This window comes from Lagopus muta, chromosome 6 (genome assembly GCF_023343835.1).
Source record: "Lagopus muta isolate bLagMut1 chromosome 6, bLagMut1 primary, whole genome shotgun sequence".
Lineage (NCBI taxonomy): Eukaryota > Metazoa > Chordata > Aves > Galliformes > Phasianidae > Lagopus > Lagopus muta.
Window position 1 is genome coordinate 1,758,258 of NC_064438.1, and position 14,157 is coordinate 1,772,414.

A 14,157-nucleotide genomic window follows, 5' to 3' on the forward strand; every position below is an offset into this window, starting at 1 on the left:
CTGAAGTGAGTCAGGAGGAAGCTGCACTCTCCACATCTCTTACTGAGTTACATGCCAGCCTTTTTTCCTCTCTTTGTCATAGTCTGTGCAGAATCACAGAATCACACAGAATGGCCAGGGTTGGAAGGGACCTCAAGGATCACGAATCTCCAACCTCCCACCGCACGCAGGGCCATCAACCTCCACATTTTATAGCAGCCCAGGCTGCCCAGGGCCCCATCCAACCTGGCCTTGAACACCTCCAGGGATGGACGGGGCATCCACAGCCTCTCTGGGCAGCTGTTCCAGCACCTCACCACTCTCATAGCAAAGAATTTCCCCCTGACATCCAACCTAAATCTTCCCTCCCTCAAAACCATTTCTCCTTGTCCTGCGGGTTTGAAATCAGTGATGGTGAGGCATTTCAAACCAGCAAGTTCATAAATGCTTATACAACTTTTAAGCTCCAGTTAATTGGTTTCTAAGTGCTAATGACAGCTTGGAATTATTTTTCAGTCTTCAAAACCATAAAAGTAAGAAATGCTGCGTATTTTATCCATAGGCAATTCAGCGACCCACATGTGAACATTCAGCAAAATATCAGGAGGTGATGAATTAAGGCTGAAAAAAGGATTTATTTGTTTTTTAAATTTGAATTTTCCTTTGAATTTTACCAAAGTAGGAGTGGTGGCTCTAGTGGAATGGTACTGAGTGGCAGTGTGTCTGTGCCACTTCGCTGCTATCGGTTGGCACCGCTTGCCCATGGTCTACCACAATACGTTGGATGATTGTTTTCTAGTGCTGCACAGATAAAGAGAAGGTGCAAGAGACAAAGACTTGTGTGTGTTCACAAGATTAAATAATGATCATAACTATCCCTTATGGTTCTGTAATCTCTGAAGGTATTAGCATAAAGTTCCCATTCCTTCAGACAGAAACCCCACTGTCTGACAGAAGGATCTGTTTCCTAATGCTGCCAGATGTAATCTGCTTGCTTGTACCTGAGATGAAAGCCTCCCATGCAGCTGCACTGTGGTTTGAAAATCTCTCAGTTCAGCATTAGTGCGGGAACAATCAGCTGCTTAGAGTTGCATCCTGCTTTCCAACTGTTCATTAATTCCCCTTCAGCCCTTGTCAGGGTTTGCTTTTAGCTAGTTCTGCCCTCAGACTGTCACTGCTGAAGAATATCACAAGGTTATAGTGTATGGATGTGTAAGATTTGTTGAATTGTTAAACAGGAATGGTGAAAAAGATGTTAATGACTTGATTTATTCTCTGAAACAATGGTGTCTCCTTCAAGCTTGCTTTTCCTCCTCACCTAGCATTTTTAACACTTCTGACGTGTCTAAAACAGTGCTGCCTGGTGAGAGCTAAGCAGCATGGTGAAGTGAAAAGGGTAGTGAAGGCTTGGCTCAGTACTTCCTATGGAAAAGAGAATGGAGGCTCTTGTTTTATTTACTTGCTGTTTGTGAGGTATGAGATTATCTGTAGTCCAGCAAGCTTCTGTTGTACAGTGCTGGGGTGATTTCTTGGGTTGAAGGTAAATGAGAGATATAACCATATCAAGATTTCGAGAAAGAAGAGTTAACTTAGGTTTCTTCTCTGTTTTGAACATCTTTATGAGACTACTTGGATAAATGTGTGAGGAAGTACTTCTGGACAGTAAAATGCACCAAGTGGAATCCTTCTGACTCTTCATCCCTTCCCCTGCTTTCCTCCATCTGCCCTCCAGAGCAGAGCTGTGTGAGGGGGAGCAGGATCCTGACTTGGTGGTTGCTTGCAATGAGATCTGCATGACATTATCTGTGTCTGTGCCCCAGGCAGGATTTACTCATTTCCTGTAATTTACAGCTTGATGCAGTGGCTCTGTAAAGTCAGAAAACATTCTATATGAAGGGATTAAGAGCTAGGTTTACAGCTGCAAGAAATACAGATATGTAAAAATGTTTTGTAACCTGTTAATTCCCTTTAAAGTGATGAGCATTAAATATTAACATGGTGGTATAGGAATCTGCTGTCACTGAGATGCCACGATTGTGGGAATGGTAGAGATAAATGCAAGTTCTATAGTGAGTGTAAAGGAACTGACTAGAAGATGTTCCGTGGAGTCCATGTGTAAGGAAAGATGTTATTAGGAACAACTTGCCAACTGGCTGTTGTGTCAGCTGATACAACGGCATAAAGGTGTTAAGAAAACAGATGTCAGGTTATTCGGTTGGGTTGCAATAGATATATATATATTGTTTGCATTTCTTCCCTTTGATATAGTGCAAGAGAAGCTGAAGACAAGGAAAAGAATAAATAATGGGAAATAAAGACAAAATAACATGAAAATACAGCAAACTGCTATATATCTATGAATATAATTTTGTAAGCAGGAGTAAAAAGCACCAGAAATGGATATTACAGTGCATATTCTATGCTTGATGTGCTCTTGAACATAACAAAAAAGCAGATGGGATTTAGAAAGTAGTCTCGTTTGAAATGTGAAGATCTTAGTTTTCCTTTTTCTTGCATCATTACAGTCAGTATGGTAGCAAAAAATAGCTCTCGTGATGTCATAAACTTTACTGAAGAAAGCTGTGTGTTTCTTGAATTATTTATTTTACATAAAACATTTATTAAGTGCTACCAGACGACATGTATGAGCAGTATAATAAAATCAATGAGCATTAAAATCAGAATAAATTTGGGTACCTCACACATCCCGTAGGATTATTCTTTAATTGTGCTCTGTGTATGGCTAAAAACCACCTTTCCTGCCATCCTTGATCCTGCAGTGTCTGTAGGAGGCTGTAGGTGCTGGAGTCACACAGCCGGGCTCCCCTCAGCCAGTTGTATTGCCAAGGGTCTGTCTCCCAGGTGGGAGGTGGATGTTGGTTTGTGTTGCTGGGCCTCTCGTCCCCTCCCCACTTGCTATTCTTTCTCGTGTTGCCAAGCACCAGTGTTCTGCAGAGGTTTGAAATGTGGCACAGAGTTGACTGAATGAGCGCAGGAAGGACTGTCTCTGAGGAAGTGTGGCAAGTGACATTAGATCACTTTCTCACACACAAAAAAGTGTTTCGCAACATACATTCTGGTGTCATATGTTCCATTACAAAATTTCACTTTGCTATTGCGGAGTGACAGTTTTGCTGTGAGGTGATGCTGAGGCAGCCCAACACCTCCTTGGGATTGCAGCTTCATCCCTTGCTGGAGCTCTCGGCTCATCTCTTTGGTTCCCACTCGGACGAGGTCTGCAGCTCGGGGAGGCAGGTCTGTGCACTGCTGGCTGTGCTGTGCTCAGGTCTTCTCATGTGCTCTCTCATCTGTTTGCTTCAGAGCAATTGTTCTGGGTGTCCTGGATTAGTACAGCATGGTTCCCCTGGGGCAATGTTGGCACTGTCTGCTGATAAGCTGTCGATATGTTTCCCAATAATAACCTGTCAGATGCTACGTGCTCTGGTGTGATTTCCTGGCGTGTCATTTGTTGGTGGATGCAATAGTCCCATCTAATTTCTAGACATCGTCTGCCAGCAGATGGGCCTCATACCCATACCTCTTCTCTTGGTAATCCTATCGGCTCCAGATCTCAGTCACAATTAAGTATCTGCACATAACTGATTTTTTTTGTTTGTTTAAGTCCTCAGGTCAGCAGCTGAAGAAACAAATTTGGCAGAAAACTTCTTTTTATTTTAAGCAAATCTCTACTATTTTTCATCTGAATGAAAGAGGGAGGCAAAACATAGAATTCTAACTGAACTAAGCAGATTTACCATTTCTCCCACAAGAACTTGAACCTGCATCTCATAATGCTGACCCTGAGACCGGGCAGTACAGTCTCTTTCTTTCTTACATCTTTTTTCATTTGCTTTTGTCTCAGTAAATGTTTACATGTGTTGTACTAACTGAAGTTATATCAACAGTGCAGACTGAAATCACACAGATATTGTGTATGGTCGTGTGGGGAGAAATGGAGGTTCAAATTTTCCTAAGCAGAGAGATCTATGGCACTACCTGGCCTTGTAGTGCAGCTCCCAGACAGTGCTACTGACAGCTCTGCTGACAGGTCAGTAAATTGGATTTTACACATCTCCTATTAATTCTGGCCCGTGTGGTCTTGGGGTGTCCCAAATGAAATCTTCCAGTAAACAACTTCAGTCATATTTTCCATTTTACATGTGTGTAGTTGTCTAATTTCTGTTGTCCTGTTGTATTTTTTTGAAGGATATTGTTTGTGCACGACGCTCCTCTCAGCAGTAGGCAGAAATAAGTGGTTAAAGTGATGTTTTGCCAAATTTTGCAATTCTTGACTGTATGCAGTATTCAACAGATAAATGTTTTTCATTGTACAGAAGTTATTCACTTTTAAAATTGTACCAGTCACTCATACTTATGAATGTGCTTTGCGCATTATCATGAGACTAATCTGCTAATTTTTCGAGGGTGTGTTTTGCTATGCTGATCAAAGAGTACTGGTCTCATGACTGAACTGCTGGAGCATCTAAAAGGCCTATAAGGCTTCATAGAACGGCCAGTGTTGTGTGCGACTGCTGCAAGTTTTTGTGTGCAGGCTCAACAAACGATGCAAATTCTAGTTTTTGCAACCTGACTACTCCATCTACAGCAGATCAGATGAGAAATCTGCTTATATTAGCTGTTGTGTTAGAGCAGTTTCTGTGCCACAGATCTCTCCGTGACAGGAAGTACCCAGACAGCAACACGCAGTGACAGAGTTCTGAGACTTCAGCAGTGATCTCGTGCTCTCAAGTGACCAGAGGTATTTGAGATCTGCTCTGATGTAGAGAATTCAGTGCCTCCAGGTCTGCACTGCAGTCTCAAAAATAACAGACCTTCTCTGACTGAAGTGGTTTGTGGCAAAATGCCTCTTCTTTTTAAAAATCTCACACCACCAAGATGTCCGATGTGATGTGACAGTGAAGACTGGGTCAGATTCAGTGAATATTACATATCCTGTTGGAATCCTCAGCTTAGGAGTAGCAATTTTGACAGCTTCTTGTTGACAGAGAGCTGTTGGGAGGGTCCAGAGGAGAGCCACAAAGATGATTAGGGGACTGGAGCACGTCCCCTACGAAGACAGGCTGAGGGAGCTGGGCTTGTTCAGCCTGGAGAAAAGAAGGCTGCGGGGTGACCTCATTGCAGCCTTCAGTACCTAAAGGGAGCCTACAAACAGGAGGGGAATCAACTCTTTGAAAGGGTAGATAACTGCAGGACAAGGTGAAGTGGTTTTAAGTTGAGGGAGGGAAGATTTAGGTTGGATGTCAGGAGGAAGTTTTTTACTGTGAGAGTGGTGAGGTGCTGGAACAGCTGCCCAGAGAGGCTGTGGATGCCCCGTCCATCCCTGGAGGTGTTCAAGGCCAGGTTGGATGGGGCCCTGGGCAGCCTGGGCTGCTATGAAATGGGGAGGTTGGTGGCCCTGCATGTGGCAGGGGGTTGGAGATTCATGATCCTTGAGGTCCCTTCCAACCCAGGGCATTCTATGATACTGTGGTGCTCCCTTCCAGCATTCTGCTCACACAGAATGATGCCTGTTTTTCCCTTCTTGAAAAGTGCTGTGTGCTCTCAGCTTGCGTGGCAAGTGCTGGGGTTAGGTGGTACCAAAATGGGTACCTAAGATTGTGCGAGAAAAATAATGTTAGTAAGTAGAAGTGGAAGCGTGTGTCTATTTCCTGTAGTACTCTGCTGCATGGTACTCAGCTTTGTACAAGGCACATGGATAAACTAGGCTGGCCTTTCTGTAGCTGGTAGCATCGTACTGCTGTAATCTGTGCACTCAGCCTGTTCATGCCTCCACATTGCTATCTGTTCTTGCTACTGCTGAGCAGAACGTGGGAGTGCAAAATGGGATGACAAGCCAATGTTGTGAGCAAGGTCACCTGATGCCCATCTCTCACAGCTAAGTAGGTTTTTGCTCTTCACTGAATTCCTGGTGAGTTCTTTGCCTCAAAGTGTAGGTGGCCATGACAAAGACAAGCTTGGCTTGCTCGCTTATGGCAGGAGAGTAAAGGTGATGCTGGGTGCCTTAAAAGGAACTTGGAAAGCCTTATGCTTGTTGTTAAGGCGGTGAAATTCAGTTTTTCACGTACTATATGGCGCTGAGCGCATGATAGTCATACTTCAGACATAATTCTAATAAAGAGTGAGGAGCATGGAGATGATAACTTTGAAATAAGTGATCACGAATGATTCAGTTTAAGTAATGTGGAAAGATGTACGTAAATGCCAAAGAAATTTCAGAAGGGAAAAATTTGGGAAACTGATCAGTGGAGGATCAATCATGACAACTGTAGTGCAAAATTGTAAGGAAAATTGCTCTGAAATGCAGTGTGAAATTTGGAATCAAGGACAGGGCTTCAGGATACAGTTGCTGAAGAGATTGCCTAAGTTAAAAAGTGAGGTATGCAACCCATTTACAGTCAGGTTCTTTGCATGCCCTGAAATTGTCGTTAAACTAATGCAGATCTGGTGGGAGAACAAAAGCACATGATCTTGCTTTCAGTAAATTTTGATTGAAGAGTGGCTATTGAGATTCTGGCATGGCTCTCCAAAAGAAGCCATGGGGGACAGCGGGCCTAAATGGAATGGAGGTGGAGCCCAGCATGCTGTTCAGATGTGCTGCCTAAAGGGAGGGTGTAAAACAGACGTGAGCTGTGCACTGTCTCTGGTGTTTTTCTGCACTATGCTGTATTGCACAGTATGGGTTTGCCCTCAAAATTTGTCGGTTACAAACCTATTGTACTTTTTCAAAAGTCTCCCATTGACTGTAAATAGGCTTTGAATTATATCCCAAAGCAGCAAGTAGAGTTTAATTTGCACAGTCCCTATTGCCTCAGCTCAAGGTATTTCTTATTTCCTTATTTTGTTGCACAGTAAAGCCTAAAAGAAAGCAAAGTCTGACTACCAGTGTTTTACACATATCACCTGCAGCTGATACCTTGAAAGATAGGCAGGTGACTTTATGTGAAAAGTCTTAAGTGAATAGCCATACTTATACAGGGGTATGAAATATATATTAGATACATATTTAATTTCAAAACCTGTCTAACGCTAAGCTAACGTAATGGTAGTTCCATTACAACCAGCAGGATTAGCTACTGGCTTAGATTAAGTAGTTTGCCTAGTTGACATAGAGAAATATCCAGTGTACCCAGTGCTGAAGCAATCAGTGTGATATCTCCTGTGTACCCTTCACGAGTCAGGGACCCAGGAACTATTTGTTCATTGAACACATTTGAAATTAAATCTAGGAGCCTATTAGCAAAGCTATTATTCGGGATACGATATTTAGGAGTCCGAGAACATTTGTTACTATTAAATTGCTGTCCACAATAGCTGTCTGTACCTGCAGTAGTACCCCAAATATCTTCACCAGGTCTATCAGAGTTTTCAACTTTGCTTTCAGGTCTGTATAGTTAAACGCTTTTTAAATGCACTGCTTAATTTTTCCTCGCGCTGTAATTCATTGTTGGCCTTTTTTGCAATGAATTGTTGGGATTAGCCAATAAATCAACAGCAAAGACATGCCAATTTCCTCAGCAGCTGACAAATGACAGTGTGGACAAAGTACTGTTATGTTTTATTTATTTTTTTAATTCATTTCATAAGGAAGTCTAACATTCAGATGCCCCCCAAATGTGTTGTTTTGATTCAGCAGTACTACATTCAGCCCTGTTCCGCTGCTCCTCAAGTAGCACATGTAAATATATTGCTAATAGCCATTCCCAATATTTAAGTAACATTTTCCTCAATTTGTAAACATGCAGTTTAAAAGCAATATTGTTAGAAACAGAAGATCTGTAATTACAACCTTTTTGTTTCTGTAACTTCCTTTTAAAAGAAGACCTTTGTCTTGGATGCAATTTCTTAGAATACATGAAAGGGAACTTTGGGTTTGAATACAGCAGTTGTGAATTATTTAAATACTTTCATTCTGATTTCCACCCATTCATTATTCCCTATTGTTCTGAGATTGTAGCTGTGCAGCCAAACTGGTACAGGATCTGCACGTTCATATCCTGTATCAGCCAGTAGAGCTGGGCAATTAGCAAGCCAGCCATATGCCACACCTGATGTGTGTAACTGCTGAGAAATCTTACAAATAAGCCCTTACTTGTACATTACCTTGGCTTTCTTAAATCTTAAACAAATGTCGGTCTCTCTGAAAGTAATGCCTCCTATTTCTTTCCATAGAAACCACAACAAAGAGCACAATAACATTGTTTGAGAGAGCAAATTCTTAGTACAGACACTATTTCTTAACATTGTCACTGCTGTTAGCAATGCACTTTTGGCAGCAATGAAGAAGGGCCTGCATGCCACTCCTGTAAAAGCCTGCATGGCTGTCTGGGATGTGGTTTGTCTTTCACACTGCTGTCCCCACTGCTGGAACTCACCATCCATCACTGTGCTCACATCCACTGTCTGTTTTGGTAGGACAAGGGGAAATAGTTTCAAACTAAAAGAGGGGAGATTTGAGTTGGGTACAAGGAAAGTTTGGTCTCCATATACACTCAGGAAGCATCCATGAATGTTCGTGGGTCAAATGTTTCCCTCACAGAGGAATTCAGTGGCACACCTTTGCTTCACATGCACTTCCTTGTCAGATGCCATTCTGTCAGACTGCCCCTCTACTGCCATTTTGTTGCATAACAACACAACGGAAAGGGGTATTGGTGGGAAGGTTGAGCCTCTTCTGCCCTACCAGCTGCATCTGCCTCTGATGTTGCGGGCCAACATCATAAAATAGGAGGCGCTGCTTTCAGAACTGCCCTCGTAATAGCATGCAAGTTCAAACAAATATAGTTGCTGGTTCAGAGCATAGTGTCTTCTGTCTTTCTTGTAACAGAACTTTAAGACAAGGTTTTGGTAAGTGCTTAGAAAGTGCTGCAGCAGAGAGAGAGTGTTCCCGACCTTGGCCCTGTACTACGTTTCCGAAATTATCCTAGTTTTTATTCTGCATTTTATTCAGCCTGTTGAGATTTCGGTCTAGAATAGGTTGGTGGAAAATAAGCACTCGTGATCCATTCAGTGTTTAAAGTTAGACATACGAAAAAGACAGGAAGGTTTTCCTCTATTGCAGTGTTCTGGGGCTTCTTACAAATGTAATTTCACCTGAATACCAGGTGAAATATCAAAGTGACAGGGATACCACGATGCTTAAAAAACAAATGCAGCTTTATAAGATCCAGAATTGAAAAGCAGCTTTTTAATTATTCTCATGGGGAAAAGGTGCTGATCCCAAGTACCCGTGAAGGGAAATCCACCCTCTGTATGGATCTGTGATCTACTGCTCAAGGAAAAAGGTGCAGACAGAGCATCGGCCAGGGCTGTGTATGCCTTTTGAGGGAGCCTCAGCTGTCCTTCTCTCTGTTACTCAGTTGGCATACATTTGTGCATACATCCAAGTGGGCTGGCATCGTAACTAAGACTCCATGGAAATCAAGGGAGCTCCCTTTTAAAATTTTTCTTATGTCCCTTTATGGGTGCAGGTGCCTCCCCCCATCCCTTGGGCAGGGTGCACCTGAAGGGCTGCAACTCCAGCAGGCAGCTGGCCAGGGCAGCCTTCACCCCATGCTGGCCAGTGTGCCTGTGGTGGAGACTGTCCCCTGGGAATGCTTTGGTCTTCTGTTAAAATGCTTTGGTATGCCGTTGTGAAATCCACCAAAACTGGTGTAAGTTCTGCGAGTTGACTCCATTAATGTGCGATAAAGTTCTTCAGGATGGAGACGTGTGATGACGACACTTTGGGGGGCAAAATAGGGATAGGAACGAGGGGGAGATATTTTAAAACCATCTAGAGAATATGGTTAGGTATATCTGATTTTAGAAAGCATAAATTATTTACTAAGCTGTGACAGGCATGCTTCTGATTTAAAACAAAACTGTGCTATTTGTTTAGGTACCAAGCAAAAATATTGTATATGTAGGAGGAAGTTTATACAATGAGTTAATCAATGGTGCTGTCACGTGGTTTTGGGCAAGGGTTAATTGCTTCTGAAGCTACAAGACTTGGTGGTAAGATGCCAGCGGAGACTCTTTAAATAGATGCAAAGCTATTTCTTGTGTATGGAGACACTGGCATTAACAAAAAGGTAGTGAACAAGAACATTATGAATTGACAACGCTTGTCTTTATATTCGAGCTTGAATGTGATTAGCTAAATTCTCTGTTCTAAGGAACTATACCTGCATTTCTGTATCATCATGACAAACCAAGACTGGTGTTTGGATGTAAGTATCACAACTGGTTAAACTCAGCCTCGCAGACAACTGAGGGGACAATGAAGTGTGCTGCGTGGGATGGGGACAGGGAGAGGGCCTGAAGCTGCAGGACGTCATCCTCTGCGAGCATCTGCTTGACTTGCATGTTTGCCATTGAAATGAAAGCTTATAAAAATGTTTTATTTGCTGCAAGACAGCAATTATTTATTTCTTTTTTTCCCCAGCTTTTCAAAATCAAGTTTTAGAAAACTGTTAGGGAAGAAGAAAGGTTTCCTTTCCTCATGTGTTTGTTTCCTTGAACACTTTACCTCTGTCAAAACAGAAAATACTATTTACTTGCATTAAGAAGGTTGTAAGGGAGAGCCTGTGAAACTGGGAATATGAATGTGTATCAGAACAGAATGGTCCTGTAAGGTTATTCTGTTATGTGTAATTTCAATGAAAATGACAACTACTGAAATAACTACGTTGGCAATACGTCGTTTCTTTTAGTCTGTAAACAAAATATGGCTCACAAAAGTATCATACCAAGGAAATATACAAATATGCAATACAAAAAGCACATCTTTCTCCTCTGCACCAGTAGTAATATATGATGGGATATGTAATTAGTATAAACAGTCACAGATGGAGCTTTAGTTTTACTATTAGGACTCTCATAAGAGCGCTAATTACTTGGCATAAAGGAAAACACTAGGAAAAAAAACAGGGCTTAGTGAATTAGAAAGACAGAATCTGAAGTTTCTGTTTCAGAATTATCCATGACATTACGCTGGTGTGAGCCATGCCGTGACCCAACAATCTCTGAACACAAAACTTTTTGTTAGTAGGCTTCATAAAATAACCTGCCTGTGTGAAGGAAGTATTTGAGGGTTTTTTTTTTTGCTGAGTATTACTGGCAGAAAAAAGTTCTTCCTTGTTCTTTTCTTCCCAACAGGCACGTGTCAGAAATGACCTCCTGACAAAGTAAGTGTAGAGATTAACATGCAGACTGACAGGGAAGTACAGTTAGGACAGGACCCAGAACTGCAATCCCTTAACTCTAAGAGAAACTCTTAGAGTTAAACTCTAAGAGAATTCTATATTTACTGCAGTTTTTTAAGTCAGAGGTCTTTATAAATGCAAGTAATTTGAAATCTAAGTGATGAAAATTGTCTCAAACTGTGTGAGTTTCTTCCAGCTTGTTATAAGTTATAAAAGCATAGACTAAAACCACCTTGTGCCCTCCTGAAAGGCATGCACTCAAAGCCTGAGCTAAGCCACACGAGGGTTTGCCCACCGATCATCCCTACACCTTGTCGTTGTCTGAAAAGGGACTGAGATCACCTACACTGCCTGCAGCTTTTATTGCTACAAGAAAGTCTTCTAAAACCAGTGATGCCACACTAAAGCGCTTCAGTTTCTTGCTTTTTTTTCGTTTTCATAAATTTTACAGTAGCACATTTGTACTTGTTGGTAGAAGAAGCAAGTGACATTTTGGTTTCGAGGCTTAGCTGGGTTCCCTCTGGCTGATGAACTTTGGCTACAGCTCTGTGCTCCAAGGGCTGCTTGCTTCTGATGTTTGCCCTGCTGTGCTTTCAGTTCTGCTCTGTGACTCTTTTGATTAGAAAGAATGTGTATGTATGTGTGTTAATAATTATATCTAGAAATTAATAATGGCTGTGGAGATGCATTTAGGAGTGATGATCATTTGAAAAACATCAATTAACCAGTCAGGTTGAGAGCACTAGCCAGCTGCATTAGACCTACAGGCCTTTGATTTCTTACAAGTATTTCTGTTCTGCGACTACATTTTTCTGCATCTCACTCTGGTTAATGTTTAATGAAATTTTCTCTAATTTCAGCCTCTTTGCTTTTGGAATTCGGTGGTCTTGTTCTGTTATATTAAGTAAAGGCTATTTTCCAAATGCAGATGTATACTGAAAAGATAACACAACAAAGTGAATTTGCAATGCAAGGGAAATTAATTGATATGAGAACACTTGAAACAGTGACCTCAAATGGGTTTTGCTGTTGGGGTGGTTTATATTTTAGTTTTTGATACTATCCTGGTTCTCCTAAGGGGAAAGCATTTTTTGTTCTTAATCCAACATTTGTCTCAAGAATAAGCATAATGAGCATCTGAGAGTTGACTGTGGGTGAAATGATGTGACATGCCAATGACATTTTCATTAAAAAATATTTTAATGAGAACAGGAACCAGAAGGGGCAGAAAAACCCTGCAGGCTCTGATGGATTGTTAACTACCCAAAAGTACAAATATTTACTTGGGAGTGCGGCTGTTGCATCTACATCTTACTTCTACATAATCATCTTTAAAGAGATGCCCAAGTTTCTTGTAATGGCGCACAAGTCATGCAGAGCATAAGCGTAAAGGGAGACTTGGCTGAGTTTGGTGACGCTGCTGCTCCTGTTCCTCGCACTGCTGGAGTCAGGCTCTCAGCAGCAGCCATTTCAGCCATTGGCAGCGTGATGCCTGAGTGTGGAAAAGGGAAGGCAAAGGGAAAAATGTCGGACTGTTTAACCTACGCCTGACTGCTGGCTGCTACGTGTGCGCCTGAACCTTTTTGTTTAAAATCGGTCAAGATGTTCTGTAAACCTTGGCGATGTTGTGTCAGCCAATAAGAGGCTGAAAGGGTAATTCGAATCAGTGAATGATTTTGGTGTATCTCAGAACACTTATGCGGTTAGTAATTCCCTTGAAAAACATTTCTAATTTCTTGCTGGTGCTTATATTGGTATGAGGCCAACACAGAAATCATTGAAAGGCCCTTATGTGTAAAACTGTAATATGTAACAGAGTTTGGAAATGAGGGAAAGGTCTGGGCTCGTGTTTCAGTGATGTCATCCCAGATTTCAGATGCCAGGTGAGGGGGTGCGAACTGGAGCAAGGCCAGAGAACCAGCCCTGCCCCCCATTTCCTCTCAGCCAGTACCACGGTGCCAAAGCCTTTTCCTACAGGGTGGGAAAGTCCTGTTGAAATCTCCAGGTGCTCTTGTTCCAGTCTTTTAAAGCAACATGGAACTGTCTTGGTAGGAGTCTATTTAGACCAAAGTACTCATTCATACGTGGGTCAGATTCTAGTTCAGTGGCAGGCACATTTTCCTTCATTAATTTTCCTTCCTTAGTATCCCTTCAGTGCCCAGTAGAGAGGGATCTTGAAGCGCCGGTATCAAAAACTAAGTGGAATCTGCCCACCAAGGTAGCGAGCTCCTTAAATAAGCAATGCCTTGCATGACTCACTTCAAGCACACAGAACGGCAGGTTCCCTAGCAATGTCTGCACATTATCTCAGCTTTACTTGCCACCTTTATGCTTTGAGTTCCCTGTCAACACCCCTCACGCTTCTGCTATAAGGTCTCTTAAAATGAAGACTTGCAAACTATGGCAGGCAAAAATTAGGACATGAATAATTTCACCCTGGAATATTTTTTACTTGTGCCTTTGGGTGAATATTTAATAATTAAATATCATGGAAGAATAGCCTCATAAAATCCGGAGTGAGCAGTATGTTGGTTACTCGTTTTAAAAGAAAGCCCTGGCTGCATTTTAACTATAGAAAGAGACAGAGAGAGCAGAAAGGTGTACCTCATTTTTCATCTACTTAGTCTGATGTTTGGTTTCCATTTTTTACAAACTCAGAAATTTATTTTAATGAAAATCCATTCTGTAGACCAATTCCACAGCAGAAATAATGACGTGTTTTCTTCAGTCTCTAACCTCCCAAGTGGAGCCACAGGGAGGCTTTACCTTTTTAGACAAACCAAGTATTTCTGTGTGATAAACTGGCAATGAAGGGCTGAAATTCATAATTTGTAATTGTAGTAGGAGACGTAAAGGCAACTTGTCTTCCCATCTTGACAAATCGATGCCAGGTTGCATTAAATGTATGCGGTGCACGGACATTGCTCTCCTATGGAGGAAATGGCAGACATCCTGCACCTTCCCAGGCGCTGAA

The 14,157-nt window shown here is 42.0% G+C and overlaps 1 protein-coding gene across 2 annotated transcripts in view; it reads left to right on the top strand.

The window, feature by feature from the left end:
• Window positions 1-14,157, top strand: part of MPPED2 (metallophosphoesterase domain containing 2) — a 171,491-nt gene that overhangs the window by 24,751 nt on the left and 132,583 nt on the right. The window contains exon 1 of one of the 2 annotated variants that reach the window (XM_048950072.1): window positions 3,217-3,234. The exons of the other annotated variant lie outside the window; for it this stretch is intronic. The gene's annotated coding sequence lies outside the window, so the exon portion shown is untranslated. Of the gene's footprint in view, window positions 1-3,216; window positions 3,235-14,157 lie in introns of those variants that run through there. 2 annotated transcript variants of the gene reach the window in all.